Consider the following 23,234-nt stretch of genomic DNA (forward strand, 5'->3'; position numbering starts at 1 on the left):
GTTGTTGCCATTGCCCTCACCCACAACAAGTTCCTTCTGCCCCTGTTTCCAGCTTTAGATGCAGGTTGGGCCAAGACTAGGTCCCATGCCTTAGCTGCAAGGGAGTCTGGCAAGGTGAGTGTCCAGCCATTTTTGTCTCTATGTTGAAAGGTGTGTCTCTCATCAATACTCATATGATGAGAAATTTCCCAAATACAGGAAGGGGGTTCAGATGCTGAATAGTCTCCATCTTTCTTCCCTCTATAAGGACCAATCTTCACTATAAGAAACCACCATCTGGGCTCTGGTAGATGGGGAGCGGCCAACATGTTTATCTGTTTGAAGCTGTAGTTGACCACTCTATGATAACAGAGATGGCGGATTCCCTCTTGTGCACTGGTATCCAGGGACCCTTTCATCACATGTTAACTAAGGCTAGAGGTGTCACTTGACAATTTAGGTATAATTGACCTCTCACGGTGTGCTCCTTACTACTTTAAGATAAAATGCATTAAATGGAATTTTAACAATTTGATTAACTAGGAGGAGCAGATTAAGATTTATCTTTTTTTTTAATTTATAGTATAAAATGAAACTTCACATTATCAGTTTGTCTTAGATGATTTATAGATGGTTTATATATTTTATTCATAAATTTCTACCCTCTTAAAAATGTTTTTTTATTTGCAGTAATACATATATGTAGCTTACAAGTTGCTGCCTGCTTATTTGCATCGATATTTCCCATTTCTCAGAGGCAACTACTTTCAATTCAGTGAGCTCTTCCTCTGATATTTACTTCCATGTAGCTAATTATCTTTATAATGATGTTTCTTGAAATTTTTTTTTCTTTTCTAGACATTAAACATTGAATTTCTATTAAGGAATATAAGGGGTTAGCTCCCTTTTACACTCCCTCCCTTAAATACCTGCCTCTCATTCTCTGAGATAGTATATATCTCGATTTATTTTCACCATAAATATTTTTCACAGCTGAGTTATGCAGTGTACTGTGATTTTATTTTCTTTCTTGTTCAGCATATTAAAAAAATTTTTTTTTTTTTTTGGCTTCCTATTCTATTTATGTACTACTTATTCAGCCCCAAATTCTCAAATAAGGTCAAACACAACGGCTTGGCTCTCAGTTCTTATGTGTGTGTCTGTGGTGTGTGTGACGTTTTTCCGGGAGCCTTCTGCTTGCCTGCTCCCTTCTGGACTGTTTGCTCTTGAGGCCTTATGCACAGCTGTTGACCCGGAATTTTCTTTTACTACCATGTTAGGAGTTCTTGACCGACCTGTTTACTGAATAGCATCTCTCCTGGTTTCCTCTTTCTTTTGGGGGAGGCACATTGCCCAGTTGCTTCTTAAGAAAGAAGAGTGTGTATGATGTAATTTTCTGGAGATCTGGCATGTGTGCAAATATCACTTAGTCTCTCCTCACATATGATTGATACAGAATTTAAAGTGGGAAATTAGTTTCCCTGAGAGTTTTGGAGTCCCTGCTTCATTTTCTTCCGCTTCCAATTTTGCTATTGTTGGATGCGTTTCTGATTCTGGTTACTTTATATGTGACTTCTTTTGGGAGGGGTGTAGCGGGGGAACTTTTAGAGTCTTTTATTTTTAATCCCCTAATATTCTGAGGTTTCAGCATAATGTGCCTTGGTGTGTAACTTTTTCCATCCATTGTGATGATTTTTGCAGCAGGTGGTGGAGGATAATTTTCTTCCCACTGTTTTCTCTTTTCTGAAACTCTTATTTGTCAGATGCTGGAACTTTTGTATTTTTCCTCCAACTTACTTATTGTTTAAAAAAAAAAAAAAAAGTCCCTGATCTCTATCCTGCTATTTTTTTGTTCTACTCTTGGGGAACATTTAAATCTCTATTATCTTCTAACCCTTCTATGGATTTTTAATTTCTGTGATCATAATATTAATTTCTAGTAGCTCTTGTTCTAATAATATTTCTATTTTATAGCATCCTCTTCTTGTTTTGCTTTATGGATACAAGTGTCTTTTTAATAATGTGTATGAAGTTTTCTCCCCGCTCCCAGCGTTGACTGACTGTCCTTTCTCCTAAAGTTCCTGTCTGTCACGTTAGGCTCTTCATCACATGTCTGGTGATCATTGGCTGTCCATTTTTATTTATGTGGAGGCTTTTTGTGCATAAACAAGCTGACAGGGCTCTCTCATGTCACCTGGTGACCTTACTTGCCCTAGGATGATTTTCTGTTTTCAGAAGCCCCCTTTCTCCCTAGTTTTGGTAACTGTAGATCTCTTCTCTTGGGCTGGTTAGAAACCCAGCAAGGGAGGGGCTGGGGGTCTCTCCACTCAGTGTACACTTTGACTCAGTCCTCTGTTTCAGAATGGTACCTCCACCCAGTCACTCTTCCTAGTGTCCCTGAGTCTAGACTTTCTCAGGCGGAAGGAGAGAGTTGACAAGCTTCATGGCGAAGGACAGATCTGGAGGTTTACTCCTTAAAATGTCTTGCAAGCAGTTCTCCGGTTTTCAATGCCATCTCTGCGCTTCCTTCTCCATTCGTCCCCCACTTTGGATGGAACTGGACTTTGTACTTTCTGAAGGGTCTGTGCCCCGTATTGTCTGGCTTCTTCCTGTCAGTTCTGCTAGTAGGCATTTCAGTTTTGTCTGTCCCTGCTTTGAAAATTCACTCGTCATTTTCCCATCTGCTTTCCATTTTCCAAAAAGTTTTCCCATTATTTTTCTCTCTTTCCATTCTCTTTCTTCTTGTGAGTTTATCTCTTCCTCTTATTTGGTGTCATTTAGTGGAGGGAATGCAGTTAAGCACATAATTATAATCCACCACTTGATGCTGAAAATCCTTAATCGTGAACTTTTGAGATTTGGTCTTTCCATTTGGATACATGGTTGTCTGGTCCATTAAAGAAGAGTTAATTTGGTTACTCTAGGATGGATTCCATCTACTATACTTTTCAGTTTCATTCAGAGATTGTTACTCTCACTGTCAAAATTGAACTAGGTGTCATCCTTTCTTGATTTGAGTACATAATAGGAAAAAGGGTCAGTTATCTCTTAGGTATAAATTCCAAGTCTGACCTCAAACCCAGTCACAAGAATAACACACACAATTTACAACATTTCAAAGAAATGACTTCCATCCCTTCAGGTTTTCCACGGCCATAATCCCAGTTGGGTCAGTCTTTCTTAGATTCCCTACTAGTTTGACTTGAGTTGTGTCCAAGCTGGAAAAACATTCTTTTCTAAGTACCGTTTTATGTGGTAGTCCCAGCTGTATTCTGTAGGATACTGAGTTTCCATGAAGCATCTCTGTAGATTCTATAGAAGAATGTCAGACCATGATATCTTTCTCATTCCTAGGATAAAATCTCAGAATATCTCTTGTAAAATGAAGAAGATTTCATAATGTGCCAAAGGCTTACATTATTGAACATGTGAACACCACAGCAGAATCAGGACCAAATATGACCTCTCTTTCAACTTTTTCCTTAAATTTTATTAGTTCTCCAGTTTTAACAACTGATTTTTTAAATAATGTTTAATGTATTAAGGTATGTCAAGAATTTCTGTAAAATTACTATGGGCCTTATTCAACCATTGTAAAGCAAAGGGAAAGCCAATTCAAACTTTAAAGCTTTTTGTGTCCTGTAGGGTTTGAATGAGTATAGGGGAATCTGATCTGATTCCCACCCTAGAGTTTACAGAATCCTTTTTTTTTTCTTAAATAATGTTTACCTTCATATGGTAGAATTAATATTTTCCTGTTTCAGACACCTCATGTTCTTTGTTGGTCAGGGTTGAGAGTATGTAGAGCTTCTGAGAGGAAACATTTCTATTTGAAGGTCCCTGTTTTCATCATGATAGGTAAAGGGTGCTAGGCATCTGTGCTGTGCTGAAGCTTACTAGAAGTGTCGCTGCCTCTGAGCAAGAAACAGGAAGTACTTCTGTCCTTAAAACCAGAAATAGATGCTCCTTCTCATGATCATAATTCAAAAGATCATCTTTTTTTAATGAGATGGGCTCATCCCTTGTGGTTTTTCACAGGTTTAATAATCAGATTATTTAATGCAGAGCTTGGAGAAAAATAGGTCTGGTGAGATAGATTATGGAGATTTTCCTGGAAGCCAAAGCATCAACTTTGCTTTTTCTTTTTCTCTTTGTAAATCTTTTTACCTCATCTTTCCCTTTTATTTTTCATTTACTATTTTTGATGATTCTTAAAGAGATTTTCCTGTTTTATTTTAACATGGTGGTACATTTACATAATGTTCACTGTATTTTAACTTCAAAAGATCATCACCAGGGGAGAAAAAAATAATCTGCAAGAAGAATTGGATGCGTCAGGATTTAGGTATACTCTATATAGTCTAACTTGCTTTAGACAACTCTGCCAAGTATTGTGTAATGTGTTGGCAGTCGGAAGGAGAAAAATTGCTTCTTTGCTGATTTTAGGAAGTCCTATTTGTGTTTTGGAAAGTGGAGCAAGGTAAAAATAAAGGGAAGAAAGTAAAAGTACTTTAAGGGAAATAAGGTATTGCATATGAGAGTGCCTTGTAAACTGCTAAATAACATAAAGTTGGTAGTTACTATTATTGCAGGGGCATAACTTACAGTGAGAAAGCAAGGATTCAAAAAAGAAAAATGGGAAAAAGGGAAAAGAAATCATTTGAATAAGAAAAAGTTGAGGAAGAAACAAAGTGGGAATATCATAATGGGGGGAAGCTTTACATTCTAGTTTTTTTTACCTGAAAATGAAGTAATACTTGTACTTGCTATTTAAACAGTTAAGTTGAAAACATTTTATTTATTAACCAAAAGGAAAGTTGTCAAAAATAATTTGGGAAGAGAATCTTATCATATGAGGTGGTGAGAGCTGGATAGGAACCACTAGGCAGATGACTTTCTCAGCTCTAAATAAAGATCTGTGTGTCATAGGGAGTTATGTAGTGCGTTTCCACTTAATTAAGGTCTAATTTACATTTTTTGGTATCGTCTGAGCCTTTCATTTGTTCTTCATACCTTTGCAAGGTAGGTATCATTAACCCATATTACAGATGGGAGTAGAAGGCTAATTGACTTGCCCACAGCCACTTACTTATCCTGTGACAAAGCCCTCCCTTCCTCAGCTTTTGAGTTTATTCCCACATTTCCGCAGGTACTTCACATCAGAGCAATTGGTTCGGTTGTGTTCCTGGATATTCAACTTATTGGGTTTCTCTAAAAGATGTCCTTGAAATATAACTGCAGTCACTTAAAAATAACACCCCAGGGGCTTCCCTGGTGGCGCAGTGGTTGAGAGTCCGCCTGCCAATGCAGGGGACACGGGTTCGTGCCCCGGTCCGGGAAGATCCCACATGCCGCGGAGCGGCTGGGCCCGTGAGCCATGGCCGCTGAGCCTGCGCGTCCGGTGCCTGTGCTCCACAACGGGAGAGGCCACAACAGGGAGAGGCCTGCATACTGCAAAAAAATTAAAAATAAATAAAAATAAATAAAAATAACACCCCAGGGCATGTTTTAGGTTTGGCTGTGTCTGTACTAAATGACTTCGTGCGAGTCTTACTTAAGGAATACGATTTGAATTCTGTAAGAACCAAGGAATAAACAAAAAAGACATCTCAGCTGCCCCAGTATGGGTTCAGAGTCTGTGTACTGTGTCCTTCAGAGCTTATCTGGAGCTTGGTATTTTAAGTTTTAATTCTCTTATGCTTTTTAGTTTTATTTGGTTTCCAAAATCATAGCTGACTTGAAGAAGGGAAAGGTTGATACTCTAAAAGCAATGAGACTCAGCTCTTGACAGCAAGGGAGAGGACATATCCAAACTATGAAAGGTAGGCAAAAATATCTCCCAAAATATAGCAGTCAGCAACCTTTGAGTAGAGGAACAGACATCCCTCTGTGCCTGGAAAGGTTGTCTTGCCACTGGCCACTCTAGGCAAGGTCAGTCCCGTTACCAGCAGCACACACATAAAGCCAGTCCTACGCCCTGTCCCTCTATCCCATCCATTCATCTTCCACTAACATCCATCCTGACTCCACTTGGCTCTAGACCTGGATCTGTGACTTAGATTTCACCTTTGGCTCTCATTTTCCTTGGTGTTTGAATTTCATCAATCTCTTCCCTTTGATTCTCAGAGTGTCCTGTTGCTTTGGTGGGAACTCCCCATCTAGCTCTCATCATGGTGGTAGAAACTCAACCTCTGCCTAGTATCCACTGGGCCAGCTTCTTTTCCTCAGGGATAGTGTTCTCATGTTCTAACAGAGCATGATAATTGATAGTCATATTGATGATCCTGTGTCACCAAAGCCTAATCACATTCTGGATTCTCTGAGAAGACATTACCTTTTAGGAAAAAAAAAGAAATCCAGTATGGTTGAAATTAAACCCATTTTATTACTTAGATGGGTCATCCTTCAGCCATTGTGAAACTCTTCATCATCCTCAATGCCTTACCCCTTGAGGTTTCTAAAAAGCAGAAATTATATAGTACTATAAGTGCAGAGTGATACAGAGACTTATAATTTGATGAGTTACAGAATATGTTATTTAGAACATAACTTTTTTAGTAGCTTGAACCAGCTTTCGTATCAAAAAAGATGTTACATTAAACAAAGCCCTTTAAAAAATATTTTGCTTACAAATTTGTCTTTTAGGTTAATAGCAAATACTTAAGTAGAGTTGTTATGTTATAAAACAGTTAGAAAGGGAGATAGTAGAACAAGTGATTGTTGACATGAAATGTTTATTTCGGAGAGAATTCTTGGCATTTTTGCCCCATGTCAGCATAATAAGAATTTGGAGGAGAGGAGGGAAGCATTGATGTATTTGTTGAGGATTAATGTCCCTGTAGAGCATTTGTGTTAGTGAATATATTATGGTAATACCATAAATATAGTAATTAAAAAGTTGCACACTAAACACTTTGTGCACTGGCATAAATATTCCTTTCCTCCCCTTGGTGGCTTGCATTCAAGTGAATGGTGTATTGTTCATCTTGGTCTCCTAGATTCTTAATCAAGAATAGGAAAAAGGATGGCAGTCTCAAAGATCTGTTTCCTTCTCCATATATTGCTATTCAGATGGGCAGAAACAGATTGGATGTTTCAGGACCGAGTTATTTTATAACAGTTCAGAAAAATGTCACATAGTACATACTAATAAACAAAACAACAACCCCACAATTCCTCACTTTTGGGAACTTTATCCTTAAAGTTGTTTCCAAACAATGCTACAGTGCGCTTCTTGTCATGTGTAAAATGTGTTCAGTGTGATCAGTGATACCTTAGAGCTTATGCGTTACAAAAGAAATGAGATGATGCATAATATAAATACATTTTAGGATCAGAATTTTTAAGGAAGCGAGACTTGATTATCTCATTAGGATCTGTTGCCCAGTGGGTTGAAGCTGAGCGGGTTGCTGTGTGAATGCACGGCTGGGAGGAGAGGCACCCTGCTGTTAAAGTAATAATGGGTCTGTCCTTCACACCAAAGGATAACAAAGAAGGCAGATAGATGTAAAGTGGGCAATTTCTGTTTCTTTGTACGCTCAAAATGTTCGCACCTACTTATTTTCCCACTTAAGAGGCATCCTGTTTTTCATAATTTCATGATTTCTGATTTCTCTTAACACACAATATTTATTTATGAGTTCACAGAGACGTTCTTCTGTGAAGAGGAAAGTAAATGCAGTTGAATGCGATTTGCGGCTTGGCTCTGAGTCAGTTAGGGTGGGAAAGGAAGGAATAGAAAGACTAATTCTGTTCTCACCCTTTAATTGGCCTCTTTACCTCCTCGTTGTGAGAACTCTTCGCTTATGTATTGGTTTATCGATTGATTCCATATTTATGGACTGCTTGCTCTGTCTCCCGTGCCCCAGGGACACAAAGACGAATGGTCCAGTCAGTAGTCATCTGATGGCTCTGGAACCATCTCAATCCTGGCTGACTTCAAGGATGATAATGATGGGTTTATCTAGAATTCTAAAATTCTGTCATTTTCCAAAGATGGCCTGGAGACATGTTCATGTGACCAGAATGACAAACAACCCTGGAGCAGCCTCAGAGTTTGTGAGATCACAAAGGCTGCCTAGAGAACAGAAAAATCTGCTTTTCAAGGTGTTTTCCATTGCCTTAGATTTTCTAATGAGCCTTGCTACTTTTGGCATCGTTGGAGTGCTTTCCAAGAGCTAGGTCACTCCACCCACTTCCGGATTCACCAAAACCTGAGGCAAAAGAGTTGGGCAGGAGATGGAGGATGATGACTGAGCTGCTGTCTTAAGGGACGTTTCGCTAGGAAATCGCAGGCAGGTGCCGCTGCCAGCTCCACCCTCCTCTTCTTTTTGCCTTTTCTTTAAGATATCTGACTCTTCATTCTCATTAGGTTAGTCATGCTAGAAAGAATCTTTGAATTGAAGCATCTTAAGAGGCCTTGTACGATAATGGGTAATGGTTTCATTTAAATGAAACTATATGTAAACCTTTGGAAAGGTTGGCACCGGGGAACAAAGATCATTATAAGAAGAGTGTTCTTCTGAATCTTTTGCTTGTATGCTATTTTTTTTGGTACTACTAATAAGTTCTACTGTGGGTGTGCCTATCTCGCAAATGCCCCTTCCCACCTTGATATGTACTGGCGTATATGTTTATCTACCTTAAAACAGGGTCAGACTACTTATAACAGGGTAGCATGCCAGAAACCAAGATTTTCAAGATCTGTGTCATCAAAGCATTTATGTGTCAACTTATTCCTAGCAAAGAACCATAGCAGCTATTTATCTACAACACTGATGTCATTTAGTCTATTACCTCTAATATCGTAGTGCTGTTACCTACAAACTTACTATAACCAGATTTGTTTTCACTCCTCTAATATACTTCTAATATAAGAGGGTTGTGAATTCCCCCTTCCTCTTCAAGGTCAGGCCCTTCGTTTGTACTCCTGACCCTTTTCCCCCACCTCCTTTGGGATTTTATTCCATCCTTACCTTCTCCCTCTTGAACACTCAACCTTTCCGTCTCTACTGCTGTCAATACGGACTTCCATTAATTAGCACCAGTGCCTTTCAACAACTGTTCGTTCTCCTTTCTCTTCTTTCACTTGCTCTGTTATCACTGCCTCTACCACTTCAGTGAAACCACCTTCAGTCAAGGTGGCCAGTGACTGCTTAAGTGTCAAAGGCAAAGCTATAGTTTTCGTTTCTTATCTTTCTTCATCTCATTGTATTCCATGGTACCTCCTGCCTTTCTTCCTTGGTCCTTTTCAGAAGATCTTTTTCCTCTGCCAGTTCTGTCATTGTCTCTACGGTTCTGCTTTTGGCCCTAATCCTCCAGTCTTCTCCCTCTACCCATGTTCCTTCAGTGATATCACCCGCTAATCTAATTTCTGCTACTTTCTATGTAGTGACCACTTCTGTGTCTTTACGTTTTGCTCAGGTTTCTTCCCCAAGCCTCACTCCCAAGAATATCTGGTTGTCCTCACTCGAATCTTCTACATCTCAATTTCTAATGCACCAAACTAAACCCATTGTCTTCCTTATTAAACTTGTTAATTCACTAGTATTCTCTACCTCATTTGTCACTGCCGTCCACCCACATGTAGTCAGGTACCATGTTGCTCTGCTTTTAGTGTCTGGATGTTTCCCAAGTACTAATTCTTCTCTCCTTTTCCCTTCCCCACCTACCTCCACTGCCCTAATCTTCACCCTTCCTCTCCAGCCTAACTGGTCTCCCTGCCGCTACTCTGCCCTCTCTGAATCCATCCCGAGAGAGAGTCATGCATCTGAAACCCAGCTCTGATCCATCAGTGGCTGTCTGCAACTAAAGTTCTCGAATATGTGTACAAGGTTACAGTCGGGCTCCAGCTTCTTTCCTGGCCTCGCTCTAGAGAGCCCAGCAACACAATACACCAGGCAGTTTTCTTACTCCTGTATTTTCCGTTGTCTTGTTTCCCAGTCCCCGCTTGGCTAAGTCCTGCCCAGCCTGAGGACATGCCAGGCACCCCTGGTACTTGGAAGCCTTCCCCGACTTCTCCATTTCTGGGCTGCTTGCCATGAATCTCAGTCATTGTGCTCATCCCACTGCCCTTTGGGGTCAGCTGTGTGTGTTTCTTGGTCCCACTAGACTTTGCTTTCGTTAAAGACAGAGACAGTGCCTTATGTCTTCACATATAGGAGGCGTTCAATGTATGTTTTTTAAGTGAAGACTGGATAAGGACAATAAATCAATTTGATGTCTACAAAAAAGGGCAAAAGTAATCTATGCATAGTAGTACCTTTAGGAGGGGGCACGAAGCGGGTTTCTGGGGTACTGATAATGCTCTGGGTTTTGATCTGGTGTGTTCAGTGGAGGAAAATTCATTGAGCTGTGTGTGGTATGCATCCTTTTCTACATTTATGTTCTGCTTCCATGAAAAGTTAAAAAAAATTAATTTGATGTCTTTGGTACCCAGTGTAGAAAATTTAGTTTTTCCTTTCAAGCTTTTAGAGTTTTTTTTTTTTTTTTTTTTTTTTTTTTTTTTACAGAATATCAGTTTAGATGTCACAACAAGAACCAGGCTAGTGGTATTCCTTGACGTTAAGGAAGAGTGAGATGAAAAAACGTCAGCGTGGGTGGGGTTGTCTGGTCCTCTAAAGAGGGCCAGTGGCGGTCCAGTGGTTAAGCCTCTGCCCTTCTAATGCAGGGAGTGCAGTTTGATCCCTGGTCAGGGAACTAAGATCCCACATGCCACGTGGCATGGCCAAATAAATAAATAAATAAAGAGGGCCAGTGAGGGCCAGCCCTGATGGATAGACTTGCAGCGACGTGCACTTCTGTCACACTTAGTAGAGGGGCCATATGCTAATGATCATCAACGTGCTCTGGGCCTGCCAACAGTGACAGGGAGACTTCATCTCGGCTGTGACTATGAATAATTCATAAACCTGGTTATCTGGAAATTTGTGGTCATCAGTAGCATTTGAATGAAAATATGCAATCATTATTCTAAATCTGTTTTTTTATTTCTACTTTCTTTTTGTCTCCCCCTCCCTGTACCACAGCTTAAACATCTCAGTCTTTCCTGAGTACTTGGAAACTGCCGGGGCCCCTGATAATGTGCTGACTGGTCGCTATGGGCAGACGGTACCCAGAGGCTCACTGTTATCCAGGCAGCTCATGTATGTATGGGATTTGTCTCTCTCTTTTTTTCCTTTAATTTTCGGTGTAGAATATTGCAGGCTACTGAACTGGTGGAGGTTTATAAGATATACATGACAGTGTTTAGAAATGCAGGAGAATGGATCTGCTCTAGGGTAAGTTTTTAATATTGAATGATGAGAAATGTTATCTAAATTAGGATTTTTATAATTCAGTGGCCCTATAAGACAGATCAGAAGTGTATATCAGCAATCTGCCTTTTCTCTTTCAGCGCATCCACTCACATACAGGTTTTTTTGTTTGTTTGTTTGTTTAAGTTTTCCTTTTTCATCACAATATATAACATTTGAAACAATAGCAATGCCATAAATTAGAAACATTTCCCAGTGATTTAAAAACTTCTTTTGCAATAAAAAAAATTCATGGACCCGGAAGAGGTCCTCAGGGTGTGTCATTGTTGAATACATGTTGGCGAGAGAGTCCCCGACTCTAATTTCTTTTTTTTTTTTTTTTTTTTTTTTTTGTGGTACATGGGCCTCTCACTGTTGTGGCCTCTCCCGTTGCGGAGCACGGGCTCCGGACGTGCAGGCTCAGCAGCCGTGGCTCACGGGCCCAGCCGCTCCGCGGCACGTGGGATCCTTCCGGACCGGGGCACGAACCCGTGTCCCCTGCATCGGCAGGCGGACTCTCAACCACTGCGCCACCAGGGAAGCCCCCGACTCTAATTTCTTAACATTCTCCATAGGAGGAAGCTGTTGATTCCCTCAGTGATGACTTTCTATGTCTCACAACAGTTAAGTTTTCCCAACAGTAGTCTTTTGGGAGTGGCTACAAATGCAGCCTTTTTCTATTTGGCCCTACCCTGATAACTTAGGAGAAGAATGATTATTGCCCATTTAATGATCTCTTATTTCTATAAAGCATAGTCTGTCTCAAACTTATTTTTTGCTCTCTTTAGTCTTTCAGCCTTGGGCCAGCTGTTTAGGTATTTACCTGTTTTTGTTGCTGCCCTTGGGACCTCTGGAATTTTGAATTCAAATCAGGGGTGTGTTTGGGGTAATTCCTCAGAGTGCCTTTGCTCCCCTATCCTTTCTGGAGTTAATGGTTATTCACAGTTACCGTTAAGCCCCATTTCCTTGTACATTTCTTTTTCTTTTTTCTTCGTAGAAAAGTTAGAACCATCCTCAAACCCTCCCGCAGACAACTGCTTCTAAAATAAGCCAGATCGGTGGAAGCAGCAGCAGAAGGGAGCGCTGACAGCAGACTGGGGGCTCAGACCAACCACCAGCGTTAGAGCTGGCTGGGATGGGAGCAGTGGCTTTTACTGATAGACTTTCGTATCCTCCAAGGGCATCACTGTATTACTCTAAAGTCAGCCATTTTTATAGTGAACATTATCAGAAAAAGTTTACCCTTGTCATACTGTAAGACAGAGATTGGCAAAGGGTGGCCCATGGGCTAGATCTAGCCCATGCCTGTTTTTGTAGGGCCTAACAATGGTTTTCATGTTTTTGAATGGTTACCTACGTAATCTGTTTTGCCTCTTGGCCCTCAGAGCCTAAAATACCTACAGTCTGGTCTGTTAAGAAAAAATTTGCCTGTCTCTGCTGTAGAAAAAGTTGGAAGGCATGTAGTACAATTCAATCACATGAAATTGTTAACATTCGACTGTTTTTGACCTACAAAAATGCTGATTGCTTATGGTTCAATCTAATATATTTTGAGGAAATTCTTCCTTTAAAATGCCTAAGATGTTAAAGTTTGGTTTCTTGGAGTAGAAGAAGTAAATTTCCTTGGAAAATTCACAAGTGTGGTCCTGCTCATTTTTCACCACCATCGTACCTCTCCTCTCCAGAGCTTTCTAAAGGGCCGTCAAGTAGTTGAGAGGAAGCGCTTCTTTTTCACTTGGCTTAATTCTTACTAATACTCTCTAGGAGAAAACTGTCTTCTTATCTCACCCTTCCTGGGTGCTGGGAATGAGCTAGCCACCCCCAGGATAGAGGTGGCTGCTATGAATACGCCGAGGCCTCTGCTGGACATGTCACCTGGGCCTTTTTCTGGCGGGAAGGAGGGTGCGTGTCTGCCTTGTCCAGGGGGCATGCATGATGGTCCCTTGGCCTGCTGCGTGTCTGCGTAATGCGTTCCTTGAACCATCCTTCCCTGGACCTAGAACGTGGTTCCCACCCTTCTGTGCTTTCCACCTCCCTTTCCAGTGTTATTGATCCCCTAGTCCAGAGCATTAAAACCATCATTTATTTTATGCGGTTTGTTTTCCATTCTTTCCCCCTCCCCTTTGTACTTCCCCTTTCCTGATTGTTAAGTAAGATTTGCTTGTTGAAATCTCCAGCTGACATTCTTTAGTGGCTACCCTTGGTGGTAGGAAACGTTCACCTCAGCTGCTGTGTCTCCTGTCACCTAAGGCAAGAAATCTAAGATGACTTGGGGCCTCCGGGCCCGACCTAGGTCTGATCAGGAACTTTAGACATGAATAGTTCCCTGGAGATGGGAAACTATTTCAGGGGAAAGAAATTCTCTGGAGTTTATAATTTTGTCGTTAAGTGTGGTCACAGCCCTCCGTCAAGGGTTGGAAGTACATACTGCTCTGAATTGATTCCGAGGCTTGCATGGCAAATGGGAGTTCCGGATTTTCCTTTTTCGTGTTTTGGGACCACTGTTGTGCCTTTCAAGGCTTTTTTCAGGACAGGATGCTGTTCTTTGGTGGAATGTGGAGTGGCATCCATTGAGCACCAAAGTAAGAAGTCAGTAGCTAGAGCTGACCTTCCCCCACTTTTCATATAGATATTTGTGCTTGTGTTAAGACTAGAGTTGAATTATCCTGGAAATTACTAGTCAGATTGCATCCTTATTTATTTTTGTTTGCATCTTGTAGTTTCCTTGTGTGACTGCAGTATCCGCTCTAACCCTGACCATCAGAGTCTGGACCTCTGGCCGGAAGTCTCTCTCCCTGCAAATTTGACTCCTGCATGGTGGCCACATTAATCTCACAGAAGCACAGCTCTAATCACATCACTTCCCTGTGCTCAGCGCATCCCCGCTATTCCAGAAGGTCACCCTGACATTGGAGTCCTCCACGTTTTCTTTCACTGTTCCTTATAATACTGTCCTGTGTTGGCCCGAGTGGGCTGCTCCTGCCGAGACACACCCTTTGCCTTTGGGTCACTCATTGTTCGTGCTGTGCCCTCTCTGGAATGAGGGTCCCTCTGTGGAGAACCTGCTAAAACCCCATTCTGACTTTCGGGTGCAGCAGAGTTGCCCTCTTTCCCAGGAAGCTTCCCTCGTTTCCCAGCAGGAGGCACGCGTTCCTGTAGCTCTTACATCTCCCTTGTGAAGCTTGTGTCCCAAATTACTCATTCTATCTTGGCGTGCGTGTATACTTCGTCAGACCTTTGAAACTAAACTCTGTTTCATCTCCCTCCTCTCCTCTGTGTATGAGGACAGTGCTCCATCAGTGGTAGAAGCTCAAATATTTGTGGAATCACTTTGGGCTTAGTGGTGACACTGGGTGATAACTGTCCTCAGGAAGCCCCTATAAAGCATTTTCCAGAGAACTTGGTGGAACCTGTGCAGACCAAGGCCAAGGCCAAGAGGGTGTAATTAAGGCCTCCAGGGCTGTGCATGGGCTGGGCCCTGTGCTGCTTGCCCACCCCTGGCTCTCCTGCCTTTCCTTCCCTCTCACTCACAGGGTGGGCACTTCCTCCCTTTCTTAAGAAATTGCTGTTTAAAAAGTTTAAACAGGAGCAGGCAAATATGATTATTTCTTTTGGCCTTCCCTCCTTGACTTCCCCTGTTCTCAGTGATGAAAGACATTGGTTTTGTTTGTAGTCCTACTCCATGCCACTCACTGTGTACTGAATTTACTAGAAATTCTCCACTTCAAATGGGATATACTTCGAAAGGGTCATCATATCATCCCCATTTCACAGATGAGAATACTGAGGCTTGGAACAACAAAGTAACTTGTCACCGCGGAGTTGCAGTTTGAGCCTAGGTTTATCTGCCTTTTCTGTCTGTGTTCTTTCCTCCCACCAGGCTTTCTAGTGACCTGGTCATCACTTGGGTGATCACTTATTTAGATGTTGTCCACTCTCCTGTTCTCCACACCATGGCTTTTAGTAACATGGTCTTAGAAGCCTAAAAGATTCTGCATCAAACGATGCTGACATCTGTCTCATATCTCCTCTTTTATTCATTATTTGAACCCAGTAATTACAGGTAATGTGAAGGCCCTAGGAGAGCACTTCATATAGAAAGAGTAATAGTAATACAGAAGTAACAATGCTTTAAAAATCATGCAAGTAACATTTGTTTAATATAGAAATTTTTAAATTTTTATTTTATATTGAAGTATAGTTGATCTATAATGTTGTGTTAGATTCAGGTGTACAGCAAAGTGAATCAGTTATACATATACATATATCCATTCTTTTTCAGAATCTTTTCCCATAGAGTTCCGTGTGCTATATAGTAGGTCCTTGTTGATTATCTATTTTATACATAGTAGTGTGTATATGTTAATCCCAAACTTCTAATTTATCCCGCCCCTCCATCTTTCCCTTTCGGTAACCATAAGTTTGTTTTCTAGGTCTGAGTCTGTTTCTGTTTGGTAAATAAGTTCATTTGTACCATTTTTTTTTTAGATTCCACATATAAGTGATATATGATATTTGTCTGACTTACTTCACTTAGTGTGATAATCTCTAGGTCCATCCATGTTGCTGCAAATGGCATTTCATTCTTTTTTATGGCTGAGTAGTATTCCATTGTATCTATGTACCACATCTTCTTTATCCATTCCTCTGTAGATGGACATTTAGGTTGCTTCCATGTCTTGGCTATTGTAAACAGTGCTGAAGTGAACAATGGGATGCATGAATCTTTCAGAATTATGATTTTCTCTGGGCCCAGGAGTAGGATTGCTGGATCGTATGGTAACTCTATTTGTAATTTTTTAAGGAACCTCTTATACTGTTCTCCATAATGGCTGTGCTGATTTACATTCCCACCAACAGGGTAGGAGGGTTCCCTTTTCTCCATACCCTCTCCAGCATTTATTGTTTGTAGACTTTTTGATGATGGCCATTCTGACTGGTGTGAGGTTGGTTTTCTTTTTTCTTTTTTTTTTTTTGCGGTACACGGGCCTCTCACTGTTGTGGCCTCTCCCGTTGTGGAGCACAGGTTCCAGGCACGCAGGCTCAGTGGCCATGGCCCACGGGCCCAGCCGCTCCGCGGCATGTGGGATCTTCCCGGACTGGGGCACGAACCTGTGTCCCCTGCATCGGCAGGCGGACTGTCAACCACTGCGCCACAAGGGAAGCCCAGTGTGAGGTTTTTTTTAAATAAATTTATTTATTTACTTATGGCTGTGTTGGGTCTTCGTTGCTGCGCACAGGCTTTCTCTAGTTGCGACGAGTGGGCTTCTCATTGCAGCAGCTTCTCTTGTTATGGAGCACAGGCTCTAGTCACTTGGGCTTCAGTAGTTGTGGCACGTGGGCTCAGTAGTTGTGGCTCACGGGCTCTAGAGCGCAGGCTCATTAGTTGTGGTGCACGGGCTTAGTTGGTCGGCGCCATGTGGGATCTTCCTGGACTAGGGCTCGAACCCGTGTCCCCTACATTGACAGGCGGATTCTTAACCACTGCGCCACCAGGGAAGTCCCTCATTTTAGTTTTGATTTGCATTTCTCTAATTCTTAGTGATGTTGAGCATTGGAAAATTTTAAAAATGACGAAAAGAGAAAATAAGTTCTTACAACCCTATATACCAAGAGATAACTGTGTTAAACATTTTGTTGAATGCTTTCCTGTACTTCTAGTATTCTCTCTTAATATATTTATTTATTCTGTTTATTTACAGTAATAAGATAATGTCAGACACTGTGTTTACTCAACAAAGTGTCGTAAATACCTTTCTAGACCAGTAGCAACTCAGAAGTATCTGTAGCCTGTAGTGGACTTACTTACGTGATGTCCCAGAGGAAGGCAGTAAAAGCAGGTGAGTGCAGGGAGCCTGATTCCCCTCCACAGGAGGAGGGACCTTTATCATGGTTAAGAAGACGTTGGCCAGGACCCACTGAATTGGTTTTCTCCGTCCATTAACACATCTCAATTCTCAGTTTGAAAAGCACTGCCCTAGAGATTACAGAGTACTGGAGGGCAAGCTTGGGCAGACTTGGAGTTTTCAGGGAGGCGGGGAGGGTTCTGAACTCAGTTGGGGTTTGAGGAAACATGGGGAATTTTTTGTTCCTCTGTTTGTTTTGGCCGCACCGCGCTGCATGCAGGATCTTAGTTCCCTGACCAGGGATGGAACCAGCGCCCCCTGCAGTGGAAGCGCTGAGTCTTAACCACTGGACCGCCAGGAAAGTCCCAACATTGGGAATTTGAGTTAAGACCAGGAGCCTGAGGGCAGTGCCCAAGATCATTCACAGCCAAGTGTGGGTCTCACTGCCTGGAACAGCCAGGACGTGACGTGGCATCCCAGGAGAGGGGCTTTCTGTTCTGGTTTTCATTGGTTTTCCTGGTGTGGGAGGAAGGCCTGCAGGATTGTCCAGATCACCTGCAGGGGATCACAGCAGGGAAGCCCCTGGGGAGTCTCAGGGTTGTAGTGAGTCCATGAATGAAAAGTGGATGTATGTAGGAGTTGGGAAAGGTTAAAGGGAACACAATTTTTAAAGTACACTGATTAGATTTTTCTTCTGTGCAAGAAAAAAAAATCTATATATTTTAGAAAATGTGTAAATACTAAAAAGCCCAAGGGGGAAAAAACCATCCTTAACATTTTGCATGTCTTTATAATCTTTGTGTGTGTGTCTATATAAGCACCTGTTCTTTCATGTTAGCATTATTGTCATCATCATCGTATTTTATGACCTACTTTTTGTTGCTTAATTCATCATGGAAATTTCTGATATTAAATATTCTTCTAGTAGGTGGTTTTTACTGATCTTATACTTTATTACAATGCATGGATGTATCATAATTAACAGTCACCCATTGTTGAACATTTAAGTTATTTCCAGTCTGTTGCTGTCCTTCTAGATTACTAAGTCTTTTTTTGTGTGTGTGCTTAAGAAATATTTGAAGTGAAATTGCTAAGTTGAAGGGTTGCTTGCATATTTTAAAGACATTGCTACACACATCCAAACTGCTCTCTAGAGAAGTTTTATTTACTTTCATCATTCTTGTGTGAAGATTGTCCATTTCTTCCTACTCTGGAAACAGAGACAGAGAGAGAAAAAAAACACTTTTCTATATGATAGGTGAAATATGCTATCTTCATTGTTGTAGTTTGCATTTCCTTTTTATTAATATTGAGGCTTAGATTTAAAATTTTTAAATTCAGTTTATTTAAACTTAAAAAAAAAGTTTATCTGTTCAGTAGCCCAAAATCAGCCACTTTAAATATGTGTGATGCAAATGTAAAAAAAGTCAATTTGACTTGTGTTGGTAATATGACTTGTCTTCATTACACGTAGTTTGTATTGGTTATAAGCTGAAAGTCTGATTCTTTAAAGAGATAAGGTTGCTAGATTTTTCATATGATAATAACTTGGGGATTTAATTAAAATATGAAACCAAGCCCTCAGACTTAGAACTCTGGACTTAAAAGTCGACAGCCGGTGAGAGAGTCCTCGGACTGGGAGATGGGAGGCCTGAGTTCTAGCCCTGGCCCTGCCGTTCCTGGGCTGAGGGCATAGAAGAGTCATTAGAACCAACTGAATCTCACTTCTGACATCTGTCAATTGAGGAGCTGGACTGGATGATGTTTAACCTCTAGTTCAAAAATTCTTTAGTATATTTGCTTTCCAGAGAAAGAACTGCAACTGAACCTTGGCTCTAGGGAGAACCAAGCCAAAGGCAAAGCAATTATATTCAAGACGTAGAACACAAAACATGAACGGATAGTGAAGTAGTGTTTGACCTTGGATTTTAACTGCTTAAAATACCTGCAAACAGGCCAAGACAAAGAGCGTTGAAATGAGAGGTCAGAGCCGAGTAAGTAAAGGTAATCCACTTTACTACACAACTGCAGTGACAGAAACACAAGTGCTTTTACATGATAGTGTTTAGATAGCTCGCCAGTTTAGACAGGTGTGTTAGTACCTGTTTCCTGGTGTCATTGTGTAAATGCTTCTGATAGGAAAAGTCCTGAGAACCATTATGAATGTCATTAAGTACAGGACCTGACTTATAGTAAATGCTCAATGCATACATATATTTTATATATAATGAATGAACAAAGGGGATTCCTTGCACATTACAAGTTTTTCCAAATCCTACTTTCTAACACACATGGTTCTACTGCTTTAGTTGTGTTCAGGGTAGCCTCTTTCTGAACATGATAACCCGTTTTGTTTGCACCCACCTGACTGCATCAACCCTCTCATCCAAATCTCCTTAGTGTTCTCCTCTGCAAACTGGGAGGCAGTTCTCACGCCAAACTGGGAAGTAACTCTAATGCCCTTGTATGTTTTGGTATCAGTTTCCTTTGTTTCTCTCAAGGCGGAATTACTCCTCTTCTTCTGCTTACCTTTTGTATTAGTTTTCTGTTGCTGCTGTAATGAATTACTGCAAACTTGGTGACTTAATACAAATTTACTCTCTTAACTATTTGGGAAGCCAGATGTCTGCAAGAAGTCTTACTGGGCTATCAAGTTGGCAGGGCTGATTCCTCTTGAAAGCTCTAGGGGAGAATCTGCATTCCTGACTTTTTCAGCTTTTAGTGACTGCCTGTATTCCTTGGTTTGTGGCCCCTTTCTCCGTCTTCAAAGTGAATCACTCTCATCTCTGCTCACATTACCCTCTCCTCTTCTGCAGTCAAATCTCTCTCTGCTTCCTCTTACAAAGACAAATTGTGATTACATTTAGGGTCCACCCAGAACATCAGCTTCTCTCCCCATCTCAAGACTTTAACCTAATCATAGTTGCTGTTTTATTGCCCATATAAGTTTCTAGGGATTAGGATGGACATATCTTTTGAGGGGAGGGGATGACATTATTCAGCCTACCTTTTTTCCTTTCCCACCCTGAACTTTTTCCTTTTCTACTTACTGCCAACTATTTGCTGTTATAGGAACACACACACACACACACACACACACACACACACACACACACACAGAGCTATTGCATTTACCTAGAGAAATATTAGTTTCCTCCCCAAACAAACAAACAAACATTCATTCCATGTCTGAATTGCTGTGCCAGGTACTCTAACCAAAAAGGGTAAGGTTGCTCCTTAGCTGACAGGACTAGGAGGCAAGGTATAGTACAGAGGAGAATATAAAGAAGCCCCAAATTTAAGATACTGTTTTGTTGGCAAATCTGCAACCCCTATTAAAACAAACCCTCCTTATTAGCTGAGCCACCTTCAAATTCATGAGTTCCCTCTTTGGCTGTTTCTTATCTATTCCTGAACTTGCGCATTGAGGGTTTTTGCATCCATCCCCCTCCCAAAATGAGATATAATTAACATACTATAAATTCACCCCTTTAAAGTGTAAACTCCAGTTGCATTTAGTATATTCATAAAGTTGTACAACCATCACCACTATCTAGTTCCAGGATGTTTTTATCACCCTGAAATGAAACCCTGTATCCATCATTGACTGTCCCTCCACATTGCTCTCCTTCTCTCCAGGAAGCAAAGAATCTACTTTCTGTCTCTATGGATTTGCCGATTGTGGACATTTCGTATGACTGGAATCACATAATATGTAGTTGGCCCTCTGAATCTGCAGGTTCCTCATCCATGATTCGACCAACCGCTGATAGAAAATACTTGGAAAAAAAATTCCGGAAAGTTCCAAAAAGCAAAAGTTGACTTTGTTATGTGCTGGCAACTATTTCCATAGCATTTACATTGTATTAGGTTATTATAAGTAATCTAGAGATGATTTAAGTTAAACAGGAGGATGTGTGTAGGTTATAGGCACATTCTACACTGTTTTATATAAGGGACTTGAGCACCCGCAGATTTTGATGTTTCCTAGGGGTCCTGGAACCAATCCCCCACGGAAACCAAGGGATGACTGTATGGCCTTTTGTCAGTTAACATAATGTTTTCAAAGTTCCCCCATGTTGTATTGATAGTACTTACCAGCATTTTATTCTTTTTTATTGGTGAATAATACTCCATTGTATAGATATGCCACATTTGGTTTATATATTCATCAGTTTATGGACGTTTGAGTTGTCTCCACTTTTTGCTGTTATGAGTAATGTTGCTGTGAGCAATCATGTACAAATGTTTGAGTGGACAAATGTTTTCATTAGGTAGCTATATGGGAGTGGAATTGCTAGGTCATAAGGCAACCCTGTCTTTAACTTTTTTTTTTTTGTCTTTAACTTTTTGAGTAACTGCTAGTGTTTTACAAAGTAGCTGAACCCTTTCACAATCCCACCAGTACTATAGGAGGGTTCCAGTGTCTTGACATCCTTGCAGACTTTTTATTGTCAGTCTCTGATTATAGCTGTCCTGGTGGGTGTGAAGTGGTATCTCACTCTGGGTTTGATTTGCATTTACCTGATGACTACTAATGTTGTACATCTTTTCAAATCCTTTGTTCATTTTAAATTGAGTTATGTACCCTTTTTTTAAATTGTAAGAGTTCTTTATATATTCTGAATACTAGACCCTTATCAGATTTATACAATTTTTCTCCCGTTCTGTGGGTTGTATTTTTACTTTCTTGATAGTGTCCTTTAAAGCGCAAAAGTTTTATACTTTGATGAAGTCCAATTTATCTGGTTTTTTTTTTTTTTTTTGGTCACTTGTACTATTGATGTCATATCTAAGAAACCATTGCCTAATCCAAGGTGTTGAAGATTTACTCCCTTTTTTTTCTAATAATTTTATAGTTTTAGGGCTTACCTTTAGGTGTTTGATTCATTTGAGTTAATATTTGTATATGGTCCAACTTCCTTCTCTTGCATGTTCATATCCAGTTGTACCGGTACTGTTTGTTGAAAGACTATTCTTTCCCTTTTCAGGATAAGCTTTTTGTATTCTACAGAGAAACCAGATGGGTTTTGATAGGGATTGTGTTTAATCTTGAGATTGTTTTGGGAAGTAGTGCCATGTTAATAATTTAATTCTTCCAAATCTTTGTCTATGGATAGCTTTCCATTTATTTAAGTCTCCTTTAATTTCTTTTAATAATGTTTTATAGTTTTTAGTGTACAAGTCTTGCACTTCTTCATTAAATTTATTCCTATTTTATTCTTTTTGATGCTATTATAAATGGACTTTTTTATAAATTTCATTTTCGGATTGTTGCTAGTGCATGGAAGTAGAATTGATTTGTGTGTATGTGTATCTCTCTTTCTATAGATCAGTCTAGAGAGAGAGAGAGGGAGGGATCTTGTTTTTTTGGGGTTTTTAAAATAAATTTATTTATTTATTTATTTATTTTTGGCTGTGTTGGGTCTTCGTTGCAGCACGCAGCCATTCTCTAGTTGTGGCGAGAGTGGGCTACTCTTTGTTGTGGTGCGCAGGCTTCTCATTGCCATGGCTTCTCGTGTTGCGGAGCACGGCCTCTAGGTGCCCGGGCTTCAGTAGTTGTGGCACATGGGTTCAGTAGTCATGGCTCATGGGCTCCGTAGTTGTGGCACACGGGCTTAGCTGCTCCGTGGCATGTGGGATCTTCCCAGATCAGGGATCGAACCCGTGTCCCCTGCATTGGCAGGCGGATTCTTAACCACTGCGCCACCAGGGAAGTCGGATCTTGTTTTTTTTAATTTTCCCTTCCTTCACTTTTGGAGTTTGTAGTAGATTTTTTCAGTTTCACCTACTATCCTTCCATATTATCCCATTTTTACTTTTTTTTCAGTTATTTAAATATATTTTTAAAGTCTCTTTCACACTGTTCTGCTATTTTTAGCTCTTGGGGCACCTATTTTTCCATTTGCATTGGCTGTTTCTTAGAGTGGGTTTTTTTCTTCTTTGGTCTTAACCTGTGACTGTGAGTGCCTCTTCCGTGAGGGTTAACATGGGAGTTTCATGGGACTGGGACTGTGGGAACCCAGAGGAGTTTTCTTATTTGTCTCAGTCAGTGCCCGTGGGTATCATTGCTTCTGGGCCATTTTTTTGTATTATTTTCTTGGCCTGGGGCCCT

At 40.7% G+C, this 23,234-nt stretch overlaps 1 protein-coding gene across 8 annotated transcripts in view; it reads left to right on the plus strand.

Annotated features, from left to right (window-relative positions):
* APBB2 (amyloid beta precursor protein binding family B member 2) overlaps positions 1 to 23,234 on the plus strand; it is a 374,441-nt gene that overhangs the window by 128,960 nt on the left and 222,247 nt on the right. For all 8 annotated transcript variants that reach the window (XM_082652792.1, XM_082652799.1, XM_082652791.1 and 5 more), the window contains one exon: positions 11,007 to 11,123. The gene's annotated coding sequence lies outside the window, so the exon portion shown is untranslated. The remainder of the gene's footprint in view (positions 1 to 11,006; positions 11,124 to 23,234) is intronic.

Source organism: Grampus griseus (genome assembly GCF_964374135.1).
Source record: "Grampus griseus genome assembly, chromosome: 4".
NCBI classification, from domain to species: Eukaryota; Metazoa; Chordata; class Mammalia; order Artiodactyla; family Delphinidae; genus Grampus; species Grampus griseus.